At 42.7% G+C, this 24,085-nt stretch overlaps 1 long non-coding RNA gene across 2 annotated transcripts in view; it reads left to right on the forward strand.

Moving 5' to 3' along the window:
• The first annotated feature begins 5,393 nt into the window (after positions 1–5,393).
• The window catches only part of LOC134731473 (uncharacterized), a 39,715-nt gene continuing 21,023 nt past the window's right edge, over positions 5,394–24,085 (forward strand). The window contains exons 1-2 of one of the 2 annotated variants that reach the window (XR_010113780.1): positions 18,683–18,846; positions 22,378–23,335. This is a non-coding gene — a long non-coding RNA (uncharacterized lncRNA). Of the gene's footprint in view, positions 5,613–18,682; positions 18,847–22,377; positions 23,336–24,085 lie in introns of those variants that run through there. The other variant, XR_010113779.1, reaches the window with a different exon arrangement.

The following is a 24,085-nucleotide window of genomic DNA, read 5'->3' on the forward strand; positions in this document are numbered from 1 at the left end:
GAGGGCGAGGGCACGGCGTGGGACTGGCGGGCAGCCCCACCTGCAGCCCGGGCGCAGGATCCTCTGGGTGAAGCCAGCTGGGCTCCTGAGTCTCGTGGAGATGTGGGGAACCTTTATGTCCAGCTCACAGATTGTAAACACGCCAGTCAGCACCCTGTGTCTAGCTCGAGTGCACCAATCGACACTGTATCTAGCTGCTCTGGTGGAGATGTGGGGAACCTTTATGTCTAGCTCACGGATTGTAAACACACCAATCGGCACTCTGTATCTAGCTCAAGGTGTGTGAACACACCAATCAGCACCCTGTCAAAACAGACCACTCGGCTCTACCAATCAGCAGGAGGTGGGTGGGGCCAGATGAGAGAATAAAACCAGGCTGCCCCAGACAGCAGCGGCAAGTCGCTCGGGTCCCCTTCCGCACCGTGGAAGCTTTGTTCTTTCACTCTTTGCAATAAATCTTGCTACTGCTCATTCTTTGGGTCCACACTGGTTTTATGAACTGTAACACTGCGAAGGTCTGCAGCTTCACTCCTGAGCCAGCGAGACCATGAACTCACCAGAAGGAAGAAACTCCGGACATGTCCGAACATCAGAAGGAACAAACTCCGGACATGCAGCCTTTAGAACTGTAACACTTACCGCGAGGGTCCGTGGCTTCCTTCTTGAAGTCAGTGAGACCAAGAACCCACCAATTCCGGACACAATTTCATCACTTCCAAAATTTTGAGGTATAACTCGTCATTGCCAACTCCTCCTCCAACACAGATACCAACAACAGTGTCCACATGTAGAAGTTTGTTCCTTGTGATTTGGCGAATGGTTGCAGTCTAGCAAACCATTGTTTCATTAACAACGATGTTCCAAAGCAGTAATCCATACCTTAATGTCTGTATTATCGGTGCAACTAAGGATCTCCATCAGTTTTGCTGTGGCAATTAAGTAGTATAAGATTTTCTTCAGCACTTTGGGGACTGTGTTAAGAGACAACAGAAAGTAGCTTTGTGCGGGCCATTCAATAGGAACTTAATTAGGGAAATAGACAGCCATGGTCTATGCAGGGAGAGAGGGATGACAGTTTCATCCTCCCACGGACAAAGCCCAGCACTCCATATTTGTTCCTGTAGTGATTAGATCATTTCTTACTAAGTGTCTTTTCTTGATCATCTTTCTTAGCTGCTTATCTTCTAAGAATACACTCTCCAGAATAGTGTGAACTTATTTGTGAGGGGAGGGATGTTTGTAAAAGGAAAAAAAAAAGAAAAAGCACAGCGATTCAGTCCTCACACATAGCATCTAACCATCACCAACACTTAGAATTTTCTCCAAATACTTGTGATTTAACTTAATTGAAACAGCTGTTTTACAGGGTTCTGGTCCAGGGATGTTGGTGTTGCTTTGTGGCAGGAAAGGATAATGAAAGTGAGACAGAACTTTTGGTTGTGGGAGATGCTTTTGGTTAAGTGGGAGGCAAATTGAGATAAAACTAAGTCTAGTGAATTGAAAGTTAAGTTGGGAATAAGACAACTGAAATTATAGAGCTGGGCATTGGGAGATTTCTATATTTGCCATCCTCAGCCTCAGATGCCATTTTTTAAATGGGCACACATATTAGTCCTTTCCATGAAGCTTATCCCTGCCATACTTAGGAAACCACAGGGCAAATCACTTTCCTTCCTTGAGCCTTGGTTTACCCATCTAGAAGTGCTTGGGATGTTTAACTTTATATTTAGTTGTTTGAATATTCAAATTGTTTCTCCTCCACAAGTAGAGTTCCAACACGCAATTCTCAAACCCTTTTACACCCACTTCAGCAGAAAATCTAGTCCATCTCTGTGTTACCCAGTAATGTTTTTGGCTGCAAGTAACAGAAACTCTGACTAACAGTGACTTAAATATATAAATGTTTATTTTCCTTGCATAATGTGAATTCTGGGGGTAGGCAGCTGCTGGCTTCAGTTCAGTGGCTCAATTATGTCAGGACTGCTGCTTCTGCAGTTTTCTTATCTGTTCGCCTTTGGGGGTGAGTTGGCCACCATAGCTACCGGCAGCAAATTCTCTTTTAAGGCTGCTATAAAAGGGCCCAGGGAGGGAGGATGTGAGAGCAGCTGTGAATGCTTTTTTTTTTTTTTTTTTTAGAAGAACAAAAACTTTCTCCCAACATCCCTAGCAGATTCATGCTCAGGTCTGATTTATCAGAATTCTGTCACCTGGCCAGTCCTAGTTCATGGGAAGATGAGCACAGCAAAACTCTGCCATAATATATTTAGTGAGGTCTAAAATGTTAATTGCACAGGATGTAGGGTTGCATTGATTTGAGGTGAACAAAAATAATATTTTTAAGTCCATATGTACTGTTATGTAACAATACTAAACACTTATTCAGCTGGCCATCCACTAAACTGAGAAAGTCTCAAAGTCACTTCCTAGCCACACACCCTTTCTTCTTCTGAAGAAAAAAAACTTCAGCCCACAGATGGGAGCTGGGCAGAGCATGGGAGCCACCCCTTGCTTGTGACTGTGTTATTGTGGGGTGCGTTTTGGGACCACAGGATTTTATTCCACAGAGTTTAGCTTTACTGTGGAGACAAGCTAAGGAAGAAAGGAAGGGATACTACGTTATCTTATTCACAGTGTCTGCTGAAATTCTCCCTTAAGTCTTGCCCCTTCCCCGGCCAACCCTGTTTCAGGCATTTTTGTTGCTTCTTTTGTCTTGTTGCATTTAAATAAGAAACCCAACTACAGAACTACAGACCCAACTTCATAAAGATGAACGTGCCACAACTGACATCAGAAATAGACTGTTTTGGGGTATGACTCCATGGTGTGAGGCCATGAGCCAGCTTTTCAGACGTGCCTTTGTGAGGGTTTTGCATTCTTTGCTACTCTTTGGTCCACCCAATAAGAAAATTGGTTATCACCCTATGGAATATTAATCAGAGTGAAAAAGAACGAACTATAGCCACATACAACACATGGATAATCTTTTTAAATAATTTGGAATCACAAAAGCAAATCCCAGAGGACAGCATGTACAGTAAAGCCCTTTTGCCCTTTTTATAGAATTCAGAAATACACTTAAATAACAAATTGTGTGTGTGTGTGTGAGTGTGTGTGTGTAATGAATAGTAATAAAGGAAGACAATGATAAATAATAAGTGCAAATTTTGGGACATGTCAATTCTAAAGGGAAGGCAGGAGAATGGGATGAGAGGAACCTGTGGGGAAATGTTAGTTACTAATTATACTAGTTTACTACGGCTGCCATTAAAAAAAAAAAAAACCTCAGAGAGTGGCTTAAACAGCAGAAATGTATTGTCTCACAGCTCTGGAAGCTAGAAATCCAAAATCAAGGTTGGTTCCTGTGAGGGCTGTGAGGGAAGGATGTGTTCCAGGCCCCTCTCCTTGGCTTGTAGGTGGCTATCTTGTCCCTGCATCTCTTCACATCATTTTGCTTCTGTGAAATTCTGTCTCTGTTCAAATTTCCCCTTTTTATAGAGAAACCCATCATATTGCATTACAGCCCACCCTAATGACCTCCTTTTAGCTAATTGTATCTGTAATGCTTTTATTTCCAAATAAGGTCACATTCAGAGGTACTGGGGGTTAGGACTTCAACATATGAATTTTAGGAATACACAGTTCAACCCCTAACGTGGCTATTAGGTTATAATTCCTGCTTGGGATAAAGGATTATGGGTTTTCATTATATTGTTAAAATAATTAAAAGAGGATTATGCTTGGACTAACAGTTTTCATGAACCAAGGACTACAATTAATCCAATTCCATTGACCTGAGTTCCATAAAGAGGAAAACAAGAAAGAAAACCAACTCAAACGCTCATTCTTGATGGTAAGTCCTAGGCTTCAGCTGTAACTGGATTCCGAGCTTTAAAATCTGCTAAGAGTCAGTCTCTTGCCACCTCCTATCTCTGCTTTCTGCCTTAATTCTCAGGCATCATGTGGTTGGCCCCTGGTGGTGCTTGTCTGGACAAACCTGTGGATTGTCTCTCCAGGAGACAACTGTACTCCCTGGGGTTGGACTCCCTCAGATAATTGCTCCGGGTGCTCAACACTCTGCTGATTCACTCCTCCCTCATTTTCCCAAGGTAGGAGCCTTGCCCTTGGAGCACTGTGTATTCCCTGTCCATTACACCGTACAGGTAACATCCAGGGCTTCCACCTGGCAGACGGAGACTGAGGCCCCACACTGCTTCTAGCCAACCTGGTACTGGGGTATGCCCTCATGGTCATTGCATTTCTGGTACCCCATTGCCCTTCTTACTATTGGGTCTTTGTCAAGATAACTTATTCTGTCTAGACAGGTTTCCATCACTTTTCAGGAAAGGGGTTAGGATTTTGACAGATTTTTCCAAGAAGGCCCAAGAATCTCTAGGCAATATGTGTCACCCTCCCTAGAGCTCTGCATAGCAAGGGATATTGCTTGGGACAGGCAGTCTTGGAAGGCACACAAGAAACAAGGGATCGGCCGGGCGCGGTGGCTCAAGCCTGTAATCCCAGCACTTTGGGAGGCCGAGGCGGGCGGATCACAAGGTCAGGAGATCGAGACCATCGTGGCTAACACGGTGAAACCCCGTCTCTACTAAAACTACAAAAAATTAGCCAGGCATGTTGGCGGGCGCCTGTAGTCCCAGCTACTCGGGAGGCTGAGGCAGGAGAATGGCGTGAACCCGGGAGGCAGAGCTTGCAGTGAGCCGAGATTGCGCCACTGCACTCCAGCCTGGGGTACAGAGAAAGACTCCGTCTCAAAAAAAAAAAAAAAAAAAAAGAAACAAGGGATCTGTTACACATTTTCTCCAGGGCTCTGGGTATCTGCTCGCCTTACATTTATGAAACAAGCAACTTTTTTCTGTAATAAAGAGAATCTTTTTTAAAGTGATAGTCTGTCTCCAGTCCTATTCAGAGAAGTGGTTGGTATAATTTTTAAAAAAATTTTTCACCTCATCAAGTTCCCTAAAAGACACATCAAATTAATAGACTAGGAAAATAATCTCGAAGTTCCTCTCTTGCTTTATAGTTTTTATTCTATGATCTCTCATGGAGCAAGGGAGAGTTTTTTAACTATTTGGTGATCTTCATATGAAATATGCCACTAAAATAAATATTATATTATTTAACACTTTTCTCTGAGTTTTTAGGCTATCTGGGATTTAAAAATTGCTAAAAACTCTAAGCCAGCCTCCAAGATGAGTCCTGATGAGCCCTTCTTCCTAGTATTCACACCCTCATGTAGTCTCCTCCCATATTGTACCAGAGTTGGTCTGGGTGACCAATAACATACAGCAGAAGTGATTGGACTTGCAAGGCCAGGTCATAAAGGGCTTTACGGATGCTATCTTTTCTCTCTTGGACCACTCACTCAGGGGGAAGCCAGCTGCCATGTCATGAAAACATTCAAGCAGCCCTGTGGAGAAGTCCACTTGGCAAGGAACAGAGGTCTCCTGCCAAAATCAGAAAGGAAATGAGACTCCCTGCAAACAGTCATGTGAATGAGCCCCCTTATAAGTGGGTTGTCCAGCCCCAGTCAATCCTTCAGATGATGCAGATCCAGCTATAAAGACTCTGAGCCTCAACTATCAGCTAAGCCATTCCAGGTGCCTGACCCACAGGAACTGTGAGATGATAAATGTCTGATATTTCAAGCTGCTTAATTTTGGGGGTAATTTGTTATACAGCAATGGATAACTAATACAAGTCCTAAAACCAAATGAAAGAGCTGTGCAGGAATAAGATACACAAATTGGAGTTACATTCTGGACCAGGAATTGGTAAGGCTAGCTTAGTCTCTGCTCTGGTTCAGCTGGAGAATAATTGTCTAACTTCAGGAAAAGTTTGTCCTGTGATCGTGACAGTCCCTAGTGAGGTATTTTTGCCTCATTTATCCTTGTATTGCTAGCTCCATCACATCACTTGACCTGAAAGAGGGCATTGATGAATTCTTGATGAATGAGTGACTGAAGAAATAATGAACACCTCTGTTTCTTCACTTAGGAAAAGGTGAAGGTTTATTGTGGTTCCATAACCTTCTTCCAAATTTGATCAAATTAAGTTAGGGGATATATAATAAGAGCGGCTGGAGCATTTTGATCTAGCAGACAAGAATGCTTGGAGATGCCATCATCCTCATGGATGATTTACGGAATGGTGGACTATCAGGGTCTCACTCCTCAGTAACAGGGAACACATATATACTTTGGAAAAAATTAGCTAATGAAATATCATGTAGCCATTTGAAACAATGTTGCAGAACTATATTTTGTGACTTGAGATGTTTATAATATTTTGATCAGAACAGAGTCTGCCACATTAAGTAGGATCTTACTAAATATTTGTTGAATACATAGATGAATGGAGGTTTAGAAGAGTATAAGCTATTTTTCATATAAAAATATTAATATATTCAAAGAGAAAACCATACTTGGTATAATATTTTTCATGTCAATACTCTGGTTGTGGAAGCTGTTGGGATGGCAGTGGCATAAGGAGCTGAGTCCTTGAATGGTATGTCTGGGTAAAAATTTATGGTAAGTAGTCTTTTCTAAATAACCTAGATTATTTTTCTAAAGAACTGGATTACTTTTTGTTTGGCTCAACAATGAAATAATGGGCATAAGCAAACTTGAGGCTGAGTTGAATTGCTGCCCATAATAAAAGAGATGGCCTTGTAGGGCAGAGGAGGAAATAGTTAAAAGATATTTGAGCTACTTTTAATGTCCCCTTTGTGAGGGATTATACATAGGAAAAAAATCCCAGTCTGAGGAGTCAAATCCTTGTATTACAGACTGTCTGCAGTCATTAATTAATGGAGTAATGCTAGTTAAGATTCATCTCTCGGCCGGGCGCGGTGGCTCACGCTTGTAATCCCAGCACTTTGGGAGGCCGAGGCGGGTGGATCACGAGGTCAGGAGATCGAGACCACAGTGAAACTCCGTCTCTTCTAAAAATATAAAAAAATTAGCCGGGCGTGGTGGCGGGCGCCTGTAGTCCCAGCTACTCGGAGAGGCTGAGGCAGAGAATGGTGTGACCCCGGGAGGCGGAGCTTGCAGTGAGCCGAGATGGCGCCACTGCACTCCAGCCTGGGGGACAGAATGAGACTCTGTCTCAAAAAAAAAAAAAAAAAAAAAAAAGATTCATCTCTCTGGGCCTCAGTTTCCTTATTTGTAGAATGGGAGCATGCAAGTCTGGAGACTGTTTGAAGTGAATCTTGGTATTTGTGGAACAGACCAACAGAATGATTGATGAGCAAAAAATATACACTGGAAATAATTGTTAAAGTTGGTATTGTTTTCCATTTCAAATTTCAGAGTTTTAGGGACGGGATAGGGTAGATTATCTCTGCTAATTTGTGTGTGTGTGTCTGTGCAAAGATGATAAGCATTCACTTAGAGTCTCCAGTTCAAGCAATTCTCCATTTTAGAAGGAAACTATAGAGCTGCTTGTATACTTTCTGAGCAAGAAGAAGAAATCTTTTTTATTTCTATCATCATTCTTAAGTGAGAAAAATGTCAGCATTTTTAGGATTGTCATAGCTTCCTGATATGTCATAGAAAAAGAGGGAAGATTACAAAGGAGCAACTTAGCACTTATCTTGCTGTCTCTTCCTAAGTAATGCTTCTCACATTAAAAAGAGTTAGTAAAATCTACTTTAAAAAATGTACATACTCCATCTAATAACACTTGCATTTTCTAGACACACCTACAAGAAATATAGTCTCATTTTTTATATTATTTCTTGGCCAATCACTTTATTACCCAGGTTGACCATTTCTTCATCTGAATGTTTTGGTTGCTGGTAATTCCCAAACCAAATGGATCCATAAAAAGAATAATTTGAGATGATTAAAGATATTAAAAGAATTCAATGCTGACTTTTAAGATGATTTTAAAAGTTTCACAAATTTTTTTTTTAAATTACATCATCCTTGAAAAGGGACTTTACCTGTTTTGCTCACTGTTATCCTGTTAACCCAACAAATACTCATGAATGAGCAAATGAATGAACTGCAACTATGATAAGGACAATGCTAATTCAGATTTAGAATGTTTTATATATGTATAAAATATATTAATACAATGTTTGTAATTACATATTATATACTTTATTTTTACACATATTATGTTGTTTAGATATATAAATTATATATTGTATATATAATTTAAAAATAAGCAAAACAGGTGTATAAATTATATATTGCATTGAGCAAAAGAGGTTTATTAATTATATAGACACAATATATAATTTATACACCTGTTTTGCTCTCTGTTAAATATGCAGTATATTTTACATAAATTATATACACAGTATATAATTTGCATACACAAATTATATAATTTATATAAAATATACTGCATATTTAACAAAGCTTTCCTAGTATGCTTGCTAAAAGCTCACTGACAGTGCCTTTTAGTGCACATTCACGCATTACACGCATTATCACACACCCCTTCAGCAATCCTTCATATGCTCCTGGCTTCACCTGCTTCCAATTCCAGATGTCTCTGAGATGACCAGCTTTGTGGGTTCCAAGCAACTTCACACACTCACTACCTGGAAGCCTCTTGGTCCTAGCCCCAGGGCTTCTCAGTTGACACTGAGGTGTGGACCCCTGCAGTACTGTGCTTGGCACCTAGGCACATATAACTGGAATAGTGGAGGAGTTACATGCCTGTCTTAATTTGCTCAAGCTGCTGTAACAAAATACTATAGACTGGGTGGCTTGTAAACAACAGAAATTATTTTCTCACAGTTCTGGAGGCTGGCAAGTCCAAGATCAATGTGCTGATAGGTCTGGTGTCTGGTAAGAACCTGCTTTCTAGTTCATAAATGGTGCCTTTCAGCTATGTCTTCACATGGTGGAAGGGGAAAGACAGGTCTTTGAGGCCTTTTTTATAAGACACAAATCCCCTTATGAGCCCTCATAACCTAATCACCTCCCAAAGTCTCTACCTCCTAAAAGCATTACATTAGGGATTAGGTTTTAACACATGAATCTGGGGGAAAACACAAACATTCAGAACACAGCAACATTATGGGGCGAGTTTTGATCTGTGAGCGATGGAAAGTGGTGGATATTTCCCCTTCTTTCCCTCCAGTGAGGTGGATGCTGCTGAGATGTTTATTCCACCTCCTAGAGGATGCTCCAGTGAGGTTGCGCCCTCAGACATACTTAGAGGTGACCAGCCCAACTCAATGTTGGCTCGTACTGGCTCTGCCTCCTTCCCTGCTCCACTCCCCATACCCCTCACCCTGGCTCCTGGGCGTGGATTTCCTAGTATATTACTGGCCCAAGCCTTTGCCTCAGGATCTACTTTCTGGAAAAGCCAGGCTGAGGCAATCCCTAATGTTTGATTTTGGGTGCAGTTTCTACATCCAGTTTTTCTTTTTCACTCCCGTATGTCCACAACTTAAACACCACTCTATTCCTTCTTGAAAGGAAGCAACTGTTCTAGAAATAATGAAATAATCAACCTATGGCAGGGTAATTTTCTGGGATGTTAATTTGTGTGTGTGTGTTTTTCTCACCATCAACCCAAATCTGCACACAAAATTTTCTACCAAAACTAGAAGGTACTTTTCTCTGACTTATTTTCAAAAGTCAAAATGTTTTGAAGAGTTTCTAAGCACTCTTAGGGCAGTCAGAAAAGAAAGGAAGTCTTTGAGAATACTTGCCAGAGGAGAGGGCAAACTTTGCTGAGATTCTAAAGAGAGATGGCAGAGGTCACGCTAAGAGGCAACTGTGGGAGTGACATCAGAGGAGTGTGGGACTCATGCCCTCTTTGTGGCCAACCTCAGAGCAAACTACGATGTGCTTTGGAAGGCTGGTCCCCAGGCACTGGGGTGCCAGCCTCAGTAAAGACTCCGAGACATCATGTATGTATGGCAACTGAGACCTAATGTTTCAAGGGAATAAACGCTGGTACAGTGGGCAGTCTGGTGGTACCTAGCACGGACCTACATCAGGAAGAATCTTCCTGATGTCTTGGCCTGAGGTAATACTCCAAGAACTTATCCCAATCCTGAGGTCAGTTCCAATATTGGCAGGGCTAATTGCTTGCCACACTGTGTGGATTCAAGAAAACAAAGAAATGGACGTTCATCACACATCCTGTTTTTGTGGACTGGGATTCACACATGTAACAAGCCTTTTTTTCTGTAGTTGATTAAATTTTTCTGTGGTCTAGCTGCCCCAGATCTATACAAAGGCACCCCCATGGACTTGCTTAGATTTTTTCTTCTTACTTTCCCTAAGGAGGTAGGGGCATTTAGGGAGGTGTTATTCAGCTCATCACCACAGCCTCAAAGAACGCTAGTTGAGCTGTTGAACTGTTTGTATTCTGATTGTAAGGATTAAAGGTCAGTAAAGGCATGAAAAGAATTCGCCAAAGCTAGTGACAACTCGGTGAGGCAATAGCATTGTTGGACTTAATGTTATGTTACTACCACTGACTGCTGCAGGTGGGTCTACAGAAGCTATGCCATTGAAGGTCATTCTGGTCAGAGGAACTGGCATTTGGATGATTTTGTTTATGATGAATTATTTCTCAGAAAATGGCTTTATGCCACTACTTGCTATTATTTTGATGAACAAAAGCCTGGAATGATAAAGGGCAGTATGTATGGTGTAGTGTGTGCACATGTGCATGCATTCTGGCTCATCATAAACAAAAGCCAGTTATTTCTCAAGGGACACGGTATCCTAAGTGCACTGCTGAGAGAGGCTTATATTTCTAAAGATAGTGGGTCACATGATGAAATGATGAAACTGAATTTGCTGGCTTTTCAGGCTCTAGTTGTTTATCAGGAAACCTAAGAAAGTGCATTGCTATAGCTTGTGTTAAAATTCCAAATGATAGAGGCAATTGGCAAAAGCAACTTGGACACCCACTCCTTCTCCTTGGCAGGGGTAACCTTTCTTTGACAAAAATGTTATTGCTCTTGAAACCTACGCTAGCATGGGTGGAAAGTCGTTGCTGACCATTGACTCTGGAGGGGAGGAATCTGAAGATGCTGATTAACTTTTTTTTTTTTTTTTTTTGAGACGGAGTCTCGCTCTGTCGCCCAGGCTGGAGTGCAGTGGCGCAATCTCGGCTCACTGCAAGCTCCGCCTCCCGGGTTCACGCCATTCTCCTGCCTCAGCCTCTCCGAGTAGCTGGGACTACAGGCGCCCGCCACCACGCCCGGCTAATTTTTTGTCTTTTTTAGTAGAGACAGGGTTTCACTGTGGTCTCGATTTCCTGACCTCGTGATCCGCCCGCCTCGGCCTCCCAAAGTGCTGGGATTACAAGCGTGAGCCACCGCGCCCGGCCGCTGATTAACTTCTAACATGCATCTATATAGCGCCAGGCACTATGTCAGGAGTTTTGCATATGCTACATTACTTCATCCTGATTACAAATCCGAGAGAGAGGGCATATTCATATCTCTTTGGGTAGATGAAGGAACAAAGACTACAAAGTTACCCAGCGGGTAAGTCAGTACTGTATAAGTCAACTATTTCTACATAACCAGCAGCTACAAAATCACAGTGGCATAAGAAATAAACATTTTATTTCTTAGTTCTCTGTGAGGGGTCTGGGGTGCCTTTGTTCCATGTATCTCATTCTGAATCCCAGGCTGGAGGTGTGTGCTACCAAAACTACTTATTCTCATGGGAATGGCAGAAATGTAAGCAGGTAAACCCAATCACACAAGCACGTTGCAAGCCTCTGTTTGCCTCTGCTTGTCTCATGGCCACTAAAATCTCATTGGACAAAGTAAGTCATGTGGCCAAGGCTGAGGGAGCGGGGAAGTACATGCCTCCTAGCACTGGGCCATGACAAAGGAATGGGTATATGATACTTCTATGGGAAAGAGAAGACTTGGAACCAGTAATTCAATTACCACAGTGAATACCAGAGATTGTATTCTAACATAGGTGTGTCTCAAATTCTCAAGCCCAAGTTCTTTTGGCCATGCCAAGTATGGTGAGGAGGCATTTCAGTCCAATGCAGCTTCTCGTGGTACAGCAGCAGAATGACGTGTGAGGCTGTGGGAGGCATTGAAAGACTGTGTGTGCAGTGCCCCAGGGCTGTGTCTTAAAAATTCTCTCCTCCCTTCTCCTCCCCTCTCCTCCCCTCCCCTCCCCTCCCCTCTCTTCCCCTCCCTTCCCCTCTCCTCCTCTCCCTTCCCCTCTTTCCTCCTCTCACTTTCCTGGTGATTTCATCTAGTCCCATGGCTTTAAAAAGCCATCTGTGTGTGGATGGCTCTCATTGTTTCTATCTCCAGCCTGGACTGCTTCCCTGCACTTCACATATACTCAACGTCTCCACTCAGATGTCCAATAGGCATCCCCAACTTCAGACAGCCAACCCTGAACTCCTAATCATCTTCCCCCAAATCTGCTTCCCTCACCAAGATGCTTTATCTCATCTCAATAAATGACAACTGTGTCCTTTCATTTGCTCAGACTGAAATCCTTGACTCCAGTCTTCTTCTCATAACCTATATCTGGCCCACTAGCAAATGCTGTCAGCCCTATCTTAATATTTCCAGAATCTAAACACTTCACATCATCTTCACCACTATTACTTTGGCCCAAGTTCCCATCATTTGGCGTCTGGAATATATTAATAGCCTCTTAACTAGACTTCCTGCATCTGTTTTTTCCTGTTTTCAATAGCAATAGCAAATACCTATTTTAACAGCAAATACCTATTTTCAGTAGCAATCAGAGTAGTCTTTGAAAATGTAAGTCAGATCTTGTTATTCTTCTATTCAAATTTTCCCGGGCCTCACAGCTCACTGACAGGATAGGACAAAGTTTTATGATGGCCTAGAGGTTGCTACCCACTTCTCTCTGGCCTCATCTCCCATTGGGCCCTCCCTCCTTCTCTTCTTTCCAGGCACACTGGCCTCCAGGCTATCTTCTAATATACAGGTTTGCTCCCACCCAAGGCCTTGATGAAAGTTCCTCTCAATGCTTAGAAAGCTCTTCCCTCAAATATCTAAGTGGCTTTGCTTAAATGTTCCTTCTTAGTGAGGTCTTCCCTATTTACTATCACAACACCCATCCTTCCCGAAATCCTGGCACTCCCTATTTCCTGTCTCTTCTTTTTGTTTTCTTAGCACTTATCACCCTCAACTGCATATTTTTTCTTTACAAATTATCTCTCTTCTAGAATGAAAGTTCAATGAAGGCAGGACCTTTTGCCTGTTTGATGTACTGCTGAATCCCTCATACTTAGAATAATGCCCAACACGTAATAGGTGCTCTGCAAATACTCACTAAATGGATCCTTGATTGTGATGGTGGCAGAACTGATTATCACTCCACTAGTGGTTGAGCACTGGGGGTTGTTAATTAAATGGACTTCAAAGCAGGGAGATACTTCTAGAATTTAGCAAACTGAGGCATGCATGCTGTGTGCTGTTGGTTAAAGGGAAATGCCGTAGACACTGTAGTGCGTTGTTCAAATTCCCCTTCAGGGTCAAGACACTCATTTCTCTAGCTGCCAGCAGGGTTGGATGCTAACTGCTGATGGCTGAGTCCTTTTCAAGGAATTTCCCTTGTTCAAGGGAGCTAAATTACCCAAGTTGATACCTTCTCCCTCGGGGCACCAGCATTTGATAATCAGCTGATCAGGGGTATAAGCGCCTGGCCTTTGTGCCACAATAGAGACAAGTCTGAAGGGTCACCTCAGCTTCAGAGCTCCTTATGGAGTCCACAGTGCAATTCTGCTTCTCCCTCTGCACTGTCCTACTTCAGTTACTGCCCAACAAACCTAATTCAAAGCTCCATCTCAGAGAACGATTTCAGGGAACCCAACTCAAGACAGGCAGTGATTTCCTTATGTTTTCGATTAGTCATTCAGGCAATGTTCATTAAATATTTACTATTTGCCTGGCATTGAGAAAGGATCTAGGGATGCAGTGGTGAATATGGTAGACGCTGGCCTGTGTCTGCTTGTTGTCTGGTAGTTGAATAACTTGGGAAAATGCAATTATAGGGCTACACGATAAGGATGTGAAGGGGGTAGTCTCAGGATACAGATATTACCCATTACTGCAAATGGTAAAGTCAGATTGAAGCAGAGAATGTACAGGCATGAGGAGGAGTATGATATGTGGCTAGAGAGATAGGTAGGAGTCTACTCAAAAATGAACTTGTGAGTCATAATTGGAGGACAAGGGGAAATCTCAAAAGTGATGAGACATTTCAAGTAAGACATAATCATATTGCTTTTTTAGAAATTATCTTGGTGATAGTCACTGTACAGCCTAGATCAGTAAGATCTACTGATAACAAAATTCTTATGGGTTCTAGGTTACGCCCCCACAAAGCCATCTGTCAGATTGTTCTTTGATTCTACAAACACTCCACTTTCCCTTTTAGTGCATTCTTTTTCTTTCAGTCTGGGACTTAGGTCCTTGTTGATCTGATTGTATTTTCCTTTAAGCTAATATTACGGAGAAATCTGTCTGGAGCATGTGACTAGAGAGGGAGCTGGGGGTTGTGCCTTAGTGAGAGTGGTGGAAGTAAGCAGTAATTACACTGTATGATTTGTGTCAGTTCATCTCCCAGAATTTCTGGGATCTTAATCCACATTTTATGGATCAGTCACTTAATACTGTTACTCTATTGTAGTAATTTGGGTGTGTGCTCTATTGCCCTTATTCAATTGTAGGTTATTTGAGGGCAAGACTTGTGTCCTATATGTCTCTTACTTCACTATGCACTGTGAGAAATCAACTCTTGAATTTTGGTTGATAGAATGAATGAGTGTATCCTGCTGGTGGCGATGGGAGGGAGACACTTGGAAAGTATTAATAGGAAGAGCAAAGAAGCAACAAACAATAGCCAATGGCACTCTTAACACTGGTTTTCTGTTTACAATTCATCCAGAAAGTCTGTGATAGGATATCGAATGGTACATATTAATTATAGCTTTCTTACTTCTGCTTTCTATCATGGGTGGGGATTTTTTTAGATAGTTGTAGAGAAAGAAGTAATTTTTGGGAAATGGCAACAACAGCAGTAATGAGTGGAACTTTGGGGAGAAAAATAGCTGAAGAGGATCATTAGGATTTTTTTTTGTATCATAAAATGTAATATGCTTTTTTGGTGCCTCAGAGATTTTAGTAAATATTTAAATTACTCGTCCGCCTCTGCCTGTCCTCCCCGTCTGGGAAGTGAGGAGCGCCTCTGCCCGGCCGCCCATTGTCTGGGATGTGAGGAGCGCCTCTGCCCGGCCGCCCATTGTCTGGGAAGTGAGGAGCTCTACTGCCCGGCCACCACCCCGTCTAGGAAGTGAGGGGCGCCTCTGCCCAGCCGCCCCTTCCGGGAAGTGAGGAGCCCCACTGCTCGGCCGCCCCGTCTGGGAAGTGAGGAGCCCCTCTGCCCTGCCTGTCTGGGATGTGGGGAGCACCTCTGCCCGGCTGCCCCGTCTGGGATGTGGGGAGCGCCTCTGCCCGGCCGCCCCGTCTGGGAGGTCTACCACCTAGGCCAGAAGCAATGTGGGGGTTGGACGTGGTGGCTCACGCCTGTAATCCCAGGACTCTGGGAGGCCGAGGTGGGTTGATCACTTGAGGCTAGGAGTTTGAGACCAGCCTGGCCAACACGGCAAAACATATGAAAAATACAACAGACAAACGAACGAACCAACCCAGCGACAACAAAATAGGTCTACCCTGGAGTTATACTCTAATTTTTTCTATTTTCCTCCCTTTCTGATCCTTTATCCCACTTTCTTTTTCTTCCTCTTCCTTCTCCTTCTTCTTTGTCAAATGGAGGATTGAATTATTATCATTGATCCATACAAAGTCCCTCTCTCATTTATTTTCTTTAATTCCCACTCCCCATTTCTATTCCCCGTCTTCCCATGTGCAACCTTCCTAATATGTTTGATATGCATGTTTTTGTTTGTATGTATTTTTAGAAAATGTTTATTGTTTTGTGTGCAAAAAAAATTAATAAAAAAAAGAAAAAAAGAAATTACTTGTCAATGCTTATATGAATGCCAGTTTTTATTTTTTGTAGGATACTCATGCTGAGATGGCATTAAAGGCTCAGTTTTAGTTACGTGTAATACTAGGAAACCGAGATTTCTGTGAGGCTGCTTAGAAAGTCTTCTTTAGTTGCAGTGAGCTGAGATCGCGCCATTGCACTCCAGCCTGCTGACAAGAGCGAAATTCTGTTCAAAAAAAAAAAAAAAAAAAAAAAAAAAAGTCCTGGCATTGTGGCTCATGCCTATAATCCCAGCACTTTGGGAGGCCGAGGCAGGCGGATCACCTGAGGTCAGGAGTTCAAGACCAGCCTGACCAACCTGGAGAAACCCCGTCCCTACTAAAAAATACAAAATTAGCCAGGCGTGGTGGTGCATGCCTGTAATCCCAGCTACTCGGGGGGTTGAGGCAGGAGAATCGCTTGAACCCAGGAGGTAGAGGTTGCAGTGAGCCAAGATTGCACCATTGCACTTCAGCCTGGACAACAACAGTGAAAGTCCATCTCAAAAAAAAAGAAAAAAGAAAGTCCTTATTAACACAAAGAGTGTCCACAGCCTTGTCTTGGGGAATGGTCTGTCATATGCACAAACTTCCTGAGTCTTGTAGATAACATCAGTGACAACAGAGGGCACCAAAACTGGTCACTTGAATCCTCTGGGAGATGTGTCTGGTCGGATCACCAAAACATCCAGTGAGCCAGAACATTTCTCTCTCCCATAGAGACCCTTTGACTTCCTTCTCCTTCTCCCATCCTTTTATAGATTCAGCCCCACTCCAGGTTCTAGGAGAAACTACAATCTTGGGCTTCTACCCAATATGCTGGACCATTGAGTCATTTGGGCCACTTATTTGCCTCAGACCTTTCATCTTAATTCTTAAGATAAAATTTCTTTCTTGTCCCTAGATTCTCCCTATGCCCCGAGCTACACTTGGGAACTCTGCCTTGTTCTCTGTGCCTGAGATCCCACCTTGGCAACCTGTCAGGGCACTCTCCTTGTTTTTTTGCCTGGCTTTTATCCACCTCTGGGGTTTTGTCTTGATCCTAGATTAATGTCTTGGTCCCTCAGTTCCCACCTGGCCAGTATCCCTAATGCAGGTCCCTGATTCTGAAGAGAGCCTGCTCCAGGATTGTCCGCCACTGAAGTGGAGTGTACAAGGGCTTTGGAGGAAAGCAGTCTTGCATTCAAATCCAGGAATGATCGTTCACTACTTCTGTGACCTTGGGCAAGATTCTTAGCCTCTCACAACTACAGTTTCTTTATCAGAAAAAAATGGGACTATCAGTATCACATCTAAGAGTTGTGATGATAAAATGAAATAACTAGTAAAGCATTTAAGGGCTCAATAATGCCGCCAGCGCTGCTGCTGGTTTCATTTTCAGCCCGCCTCTGTGAGCACAGTTCTATTCCCAATATTACTGATAATCACCTGGACCATCTGTTCTAGACCTTCGCCATTCCCAGACCATCATGTTCCATTGTGGTTCTCGAGGTTATGCCTCAAACAGGTTAAAATATGACAAATAGAATGTACCTTCATGGAAATCCCGGGTTTGTGTGCTTAGGTACTGAGCATTGTTTCACAGAGAGAAAAAGGACAGAAAATTATTTCCCCACTATTTTTGATACTCCTTAGTCCCTTTGGCTTGTATCTGTGTTAGGTCCTTCCCCAAGCGGTGTCTGTAACTTACTTTCACAAGTAGTCCAATATGCAAATAGTTACTGCATATCAACCAAGGCAGGCACAAAGGGGGTTATCAGGGCTTATAAGATAAGTACTAACACTCAGCATCTATTACGCAGCAGCCATTGTCTCCTTCACATCCTGTATATACTCGAATTCTCACAAAGCCCAGTGAGACAAATATTATCCTCATTTTATTGCCTGAGTAAATTACAAATTTCATCAGAAACGGAATATGAGATTTTAGTACATATAAGTTAGCTGAGACATCTAACCAAAGAGGTACAACAGTAACTAAGTCTTGCCCTGCTAATTAATTGACCTAGTCTTGTTTTGTCAACATATATTTGCAGAAGAAAATATCTAAGCAGGATCAGAGATGGTGTTTCCTAAGCCCATCAAGTTAAGGATACAGAAACCACACCAAGAGAGGTTATATGACCAGTTGATTGACGTGGTAATAGGGAAGGAAGATTGAAACTTGGGCATCCCGTTCTTAGATCGAGATTTTAGAAAAAGAATAGAGAACGCCTATAATGTGAAAACACCAAGTTAAAGTAAAATTCTTTTCCAGAATTATATATTCGTAGTTTTTCCATTCTGTCCCTGGGTCTGCTTTTCTTTGCGTCTATTTCTATTTTTACTCCTGACCAAGTGCTATTATGCCTCTCCCGCTATGTGAGGGGCTAGGCAGAATGAGAGAAAGACATGTGGCCTGTTAAGAGTCCACGCTGCTGCTCTTTGCCCTCAGAAAACTATCTTAAGAGGTTTTGGGGCTTTTCCCCATTGCTGCTGTTATTACTAAAGCTTTGCTAGCAAGTTTCTACCATTCTGGAGTTTCTGTTTTCAGATCTCACTATTAGAATCATAGTTTGGCTCTCAGAAGGCAGGGAGGATGGGGGTGGGGGGCAAGAACAGAGAGTGCAGCGGAAGCAACAGTCTGCAAGCTCACTGGGGCCCAACGCACGCTGGCTCACTCAGCTGACCACGATCCTTTCCACCCAACCACCAGCTGGCCAGCATAGAAGACCAATGGGGACTGCCCGGCAACCACAAAGTTCCCAAAGCTCACCCTCAGCCTCCCGCCCTCCCGTTATCACAACAGGAAAGAGCACTGACAAGTTGCCAGAAATTATTTCTCACCCAGAGGCTCACTTTCCCAGGTATTTACATCTTTTAAGACTTTCATTCTTGCTTGTGGAAAGGGAGATTTTGTTCAAGGTGGCTAGATGCTAGTCATTAGCTAGAGGCATGGCTTTGGTGTTAAGGAGTCTCAGAAAGGAAGCTCTGGAAGTTGTTAGACCTGGAGAGAGACTGGATTTTGTGTATTTGGAGAGTTAGCTCTTCCTCCCAGTTTCCCTTCTGTTAGGGGCTGCATTACGTTCCTGTCCCAATTCACATGTTGCAGTCCTGATCTCCAGTACCTTATAGAAGGTGAGCATATTTGGAGATGAGGTCTTCAAACAGATTATTAAGTTAAAATGAGGGCTTTGAGGTGGGCCCTAATCGTATATGACTGGTATCCATACAAGATGAGAAAATTTCAACCTAGAGAGAGACACACACACCAGACATGTGTGCATAGCGGAAGACCATGTGAGGACACAGTGAGAAGACGGCCATCTGCAAGCCCAGGACAGAAGCCTCAGAGAAAATCAAACCTGCTGACATCTTGATCTCAGACATTTTGCCTCCAGAATTGTAAGAAAATAAGTTTCTGTTGTTGAAGCCACCTCATCTGTGGTGTTTTGTCGTGGAAGCCCTGGAAACTAACACACCTTCCCTTCTGCTGCCAGCATGTCCGAAACAAAGATATCGGGTCCATCCTCATGTATTGTCTCCCCTGTTGGATCTCCCATTCCTTCATGGAAAAATTCTGATTGTCTAAACTCTTTGCAGTTCCTTTAGGTCCTTGCTGCATCCGAGACAGCAGAGGAAGAAGATGAGAGAAGGAAATATCTGTTTTTTTTTTTTTTGAGGCAGGGTCTTGCTCTGTTGCCCAGGCTGGAGGGCAGTGGTGCAATCTCCACTCACTGCAACCTCCACCCCCAGGGTTCAAGTGATTCTCCCACCTCAGCGTTCCAAGTAGCTGGGACTATACAGGCACACACCACCACACCCGGCTAATTTTTGTATTTTTTTTGATAGAGATGGGGTTTTATCATGTTGGCCAGGCTGGTCTGGAGCTCCTGACCTCAAGTGATCCGCCCCCCTCGGCCTCCCAAAGTTCTGGGATTACAGGCATGAGCCACTGCACCTGGCCAAGAAAGCAGTATCTGAAAGGTCTCCTGGAGGTAGCAGGGAATGCAGTAACACAGCACTCTCAGGATTGGTTAGCTTCAGAAGAGAATATCCTGGGCCTTGATGTTTTCAAGCATCAATATCCCTAAGTGGGTGTGTGTGAGAGAAGGGCATGGATTATCCTGGAATGATACATAGTGTAAAAGAACAGAGAACTCTGATGCTAATTACAGAATGAGAAATTGAGACGAGAGAAAAACCCCAAACTTGGGTTGACTGTGTATAAGAAATACTAATTACAGTCATTTCTGTGAACTGCTTACCATTGATAGCTAATTATCATGCAGCATAATAACAATTATGTATATCATTAAATATGTATCAGATTAGTTTTATTTGATTACAATAATAAACTCCAGAAACATACAATGTCAGGCCTAGAAGAGGACCTTGGGGATCAACGTCTAGGTCTTTCCCTTCATGTTTGCAGACGCTGAGGCTAGTCTGAGGCAGATGTTTTTGGCAATGCTGGGATAAGAACATGTTTGTGGCATTCCAACTACACTCCCCATGGGAAACCAGCATGAGGTTAGAGCCAGAAATCAATAAGAACTGCATCCTTCCTGACTGTTCTATTGAAGTGGTACCTAGCCCTGTTGCAGTTCCTTCACATCACCTAGCAGTGATTGAACTTATCCTGTGTATTTGTTTGTCCTGTTTTCAGGCTGTAGTATTAGAATAGTTGCTCAATAAATAGTTCTCAGATGGAATCAATGAATGAATGATTCCTAAAGGGAAAGACTCTGATAGAAGGATCACATTTTAGATGTGTTGACCAGCCCTAAAGGCCAGTGCTGAGGTCTGACACCACAGTTTTCTTTCTTTTTACTTTCCTTATTTGATCATAAGAATCATCTGAGAAACTTTTAAAATATACACATTCCCAGGCCATTCCTCTAGAAGTTCAGCTTTGGTCAACCTGGGTAGGGTTCCAGGAATTTTTTTTTTTTAAACACTCTAGGAATTTGTTATGTTCAATATATTTAGAAACCGTTCATCTGTTTTTGGTCCCTATAGTTTTACTTTTCCAGTTTGGAATCATACACTATGTAGTCTTTTGAGTCTGACTTCTTTCACATAGAATAACGAATTAGATAATTTTTTCATGGTGTTGTATATATAAGTAATTTGTTCCTTTTTATCACTGAGTAGTATTCTACCACATGGATGTATTACAGTTGTTTATCCATTCCCCAGGCAATTTTAACTGAGTGTAAAATCTGTGTTAGGGTTTGAGTGACCTCTGCCATGGGAATAGGGGTGTGCTGCCCCTGCTACCTGCCTGCATCTTGTAGGACTACTCTCTGTGGTCCTGTGAAAATAAGCCTTGTCCGTGTGAACTTCCACTACCATCTCTCCATCCCGCAACTTAACATATGAGTGCAAGACAAAGGAGGAGGGTGGTGAGCAGAGATTGGAGGTGACACAGCTCTGGCAGTGCTTACTCTGAAGGATTCTAAAGTACTGCATACACCTATGTAGGTTTCATTTTACCCTGGAAATACAGCCCCGAAATAGAGCATGAGCATCAGAGAGAGGAAGTCAGTTGCCACCTTGCAGGATCACAGCAAGCGAGAGAGGAGAAGAAGAAAATGTACATCTGAAGCATTAGAGAAATGCCTCCTTTCATTAAAATGTGCCTAGGTTAAGCAGATCAGACCCAGGTCTATTAAACATCCAGGGAAAGTATTCCTCGCATTCAACTAAATAAAACTCATTTCATTTCCTTGAGAAGGTAGGAGCTGAAGTCACTTCCAGTTAATGAAAAACTTAAGGTGGGCAAAATAAAATAATCTCACCTTGACTCAGGAGGATATCTTTAAACAGTAACAGCAAATCCAACTCTTTCCCCCTTTCTTTGCCTTTTCCAAGAATAGACTGCAAAACCCAGCCATGTTTGAAAAGAATATGCATCTGCAGCTCTCACTGCAGTCTATAAAGCTCCTGACATTTTCTCCAGGTCAGAGACACTGTATGCAAATACCTGTCTATCTATTCACATTCTGCCACTCAGGCAGTGAGGCAAAAAATCTGGACTCAATCCCTGCCTTGGGATAATTGCTTAGCAAACAGGATGCACATAATCCATTTTCATTATTAATACTCCAGTTAGGAGCCAGGCTCTATGTTTGGTTTCTCATAATGAGAGCTGCCTTACAATGGAGGTGATGCAATCTACCATTCAGCTCACAGCATCGTGAGGAGGCAAAGAAACCCGTCCTGTGGCAGATTTAGATTCCAGGCATTTGTGCTCCCCATAAAGCAGCAGGCTAGATGGGCTCACTATTGAAGAGCGGGACGTGCTGATTTTCCTGACCGGGTGATTTTGTAAAAATGTCTTGCCTTCTCATTTGCTTATTGTATATTATATGTTCTTAATCTGGGTCCGATAGCTCCTTCGGAGGCATCTGCCCCATATGATTGCACACCCAGGGAGTTAAACTGCTGGCATGAAGTAGAACAGAGTTTGAAAGTGATTGTCAAGCAGCGCTAATTCAGATGTAACCAGCACAACCCTCCTGGCTGGCTCAACCACACAGCGGAAACCTGGTTAGTTTTTAAAGGTTATTATTTTTTTTTAAATGCTTGAACTAGAGATGTTTCCTGAAGAGAGTTAAAGGACTTCTTGGTGAAATCTGTTCTCCTTCTCCTGCATTCATTCCATCTCAGTGGAAGGTGGTTTGCTATTAAAAGTAAAGATAATCTATTATCACTATGAGTCTTGAACTGCCAGGGGGAAGCCTGTAGCTGACTGGGAGGAAAGGCTGATAACCTGCATTTAAAGAAAAAAAAATATCAATTGCCAGTTGGTGTCTTGCCATCAGTCAGAAATGCAGCATAAATTTGTTCACAGTCAGAGGGACTGGGTCCCTTGGAGAATTTGCAGTGGGATTTGAAGTCTTCCTATTTACCTCTGGGTGATTAGTTAGAGCCCAGTTTGGATCTGCAGTGACTGAGATGGTTATTTTTATCAAGCTCTTTGGTGACAGGTGTCCGTATTACAAGAAACAAATTGGCACTAATTGGGCACTCCCGTTGGCATCTTGGCAGCAGAGAGCAACCACGGCTTGATTTAGGGAAACTGCACATTTACAGGCAGGAGACACCTGTGCTGGACATACCCAATCTGTTTTGTTGCTGCTGTTTATTTGTTTTTGTTTGATTCAAGAATTTGAGATATGCTAATTTTAAGTGTGGCAGTTTTCACTAGCATTCTCTCCCAGCCCATCACACAAACACATATCCATGAGAGAATTCTTCAAAACAGCATGCTGATCAAAGGCCTGTCAATCTGTTTATCTGGGATCATCAATGAGAGGCGTTGGACAGTAACCCCACAAGGATCAAGACGTAAGTTCTCAGGGTCAAGGTCACTGTGTTTTTTGTTCACCAGTATATGTGGCATCCACTATGGCATGTTGCAGATGCTGAATAATTGTTAAATGAAGACATATTTGTTTAATTAATAGATGAATGCTCCCTCTTTCTCTTTTCTCTCTCTCTCTCAACGTCTTACAACTGCAGATGAATGGCAATTCTTTCCAGGTGAATCCTAGATATTCGAAGTCATACTGAACCTTAGCAATGGTCTGAAGAAACTACCATCGTTGTTCAGATGAGAAACATTAGGGGCTTGGCGAGATGAGTGACTGAGCTGACAGCAGGATCTGTTTTCTGAGCCCTGGTGTGTTGCCATCTCAATGCTTCTTCTGAGAAAGAGATTTCAGAACACAGAATATTGCTGTGAATGAACAGCACAATGGCTCATGAATAGAGAAACCTGATTTCTATATTGGGATTCTCTCCTGATTATGTGGCCTCAAGAAAATCACTTCACATTATTGTGTTTCTGTGGTTTATGGTCTATTTGGGGAGATAGACAAGTAACCAGGCAATCACAATAAAGAATGCAACATTTGAATAATAAGGGAACAACTTGGAAGACACAAGCCAAAAAATACTAGCACAATATGGGGGCAGATTACTTTTCAGCTCTAAATAATTAGTATGTTGCACTAGAACATGTAAGGCTCACGAGAGGTGGCCCTTGATTTATTAAGTCTTAAGGGCCCATGTGGCGATTTCAGAAGTGACTCGACC

The sequence above is a fragment of the Symphalangus syndactylus genome, chromosome 9 (genome assembly GCF_028878055.3).
Source record: "Symphalangus syndactylus isolate Jambi chromosome 9, NHGRI_mSymSyn1-v2.1_pri, whole genome shotgun sequence".
NCBI classification, from domain to species: Eukaryota; Metazoa; Chordata; class Mammalia; order Primates; family Hylobatidae; genus Symphalangus; species Symphalangus syndactylus.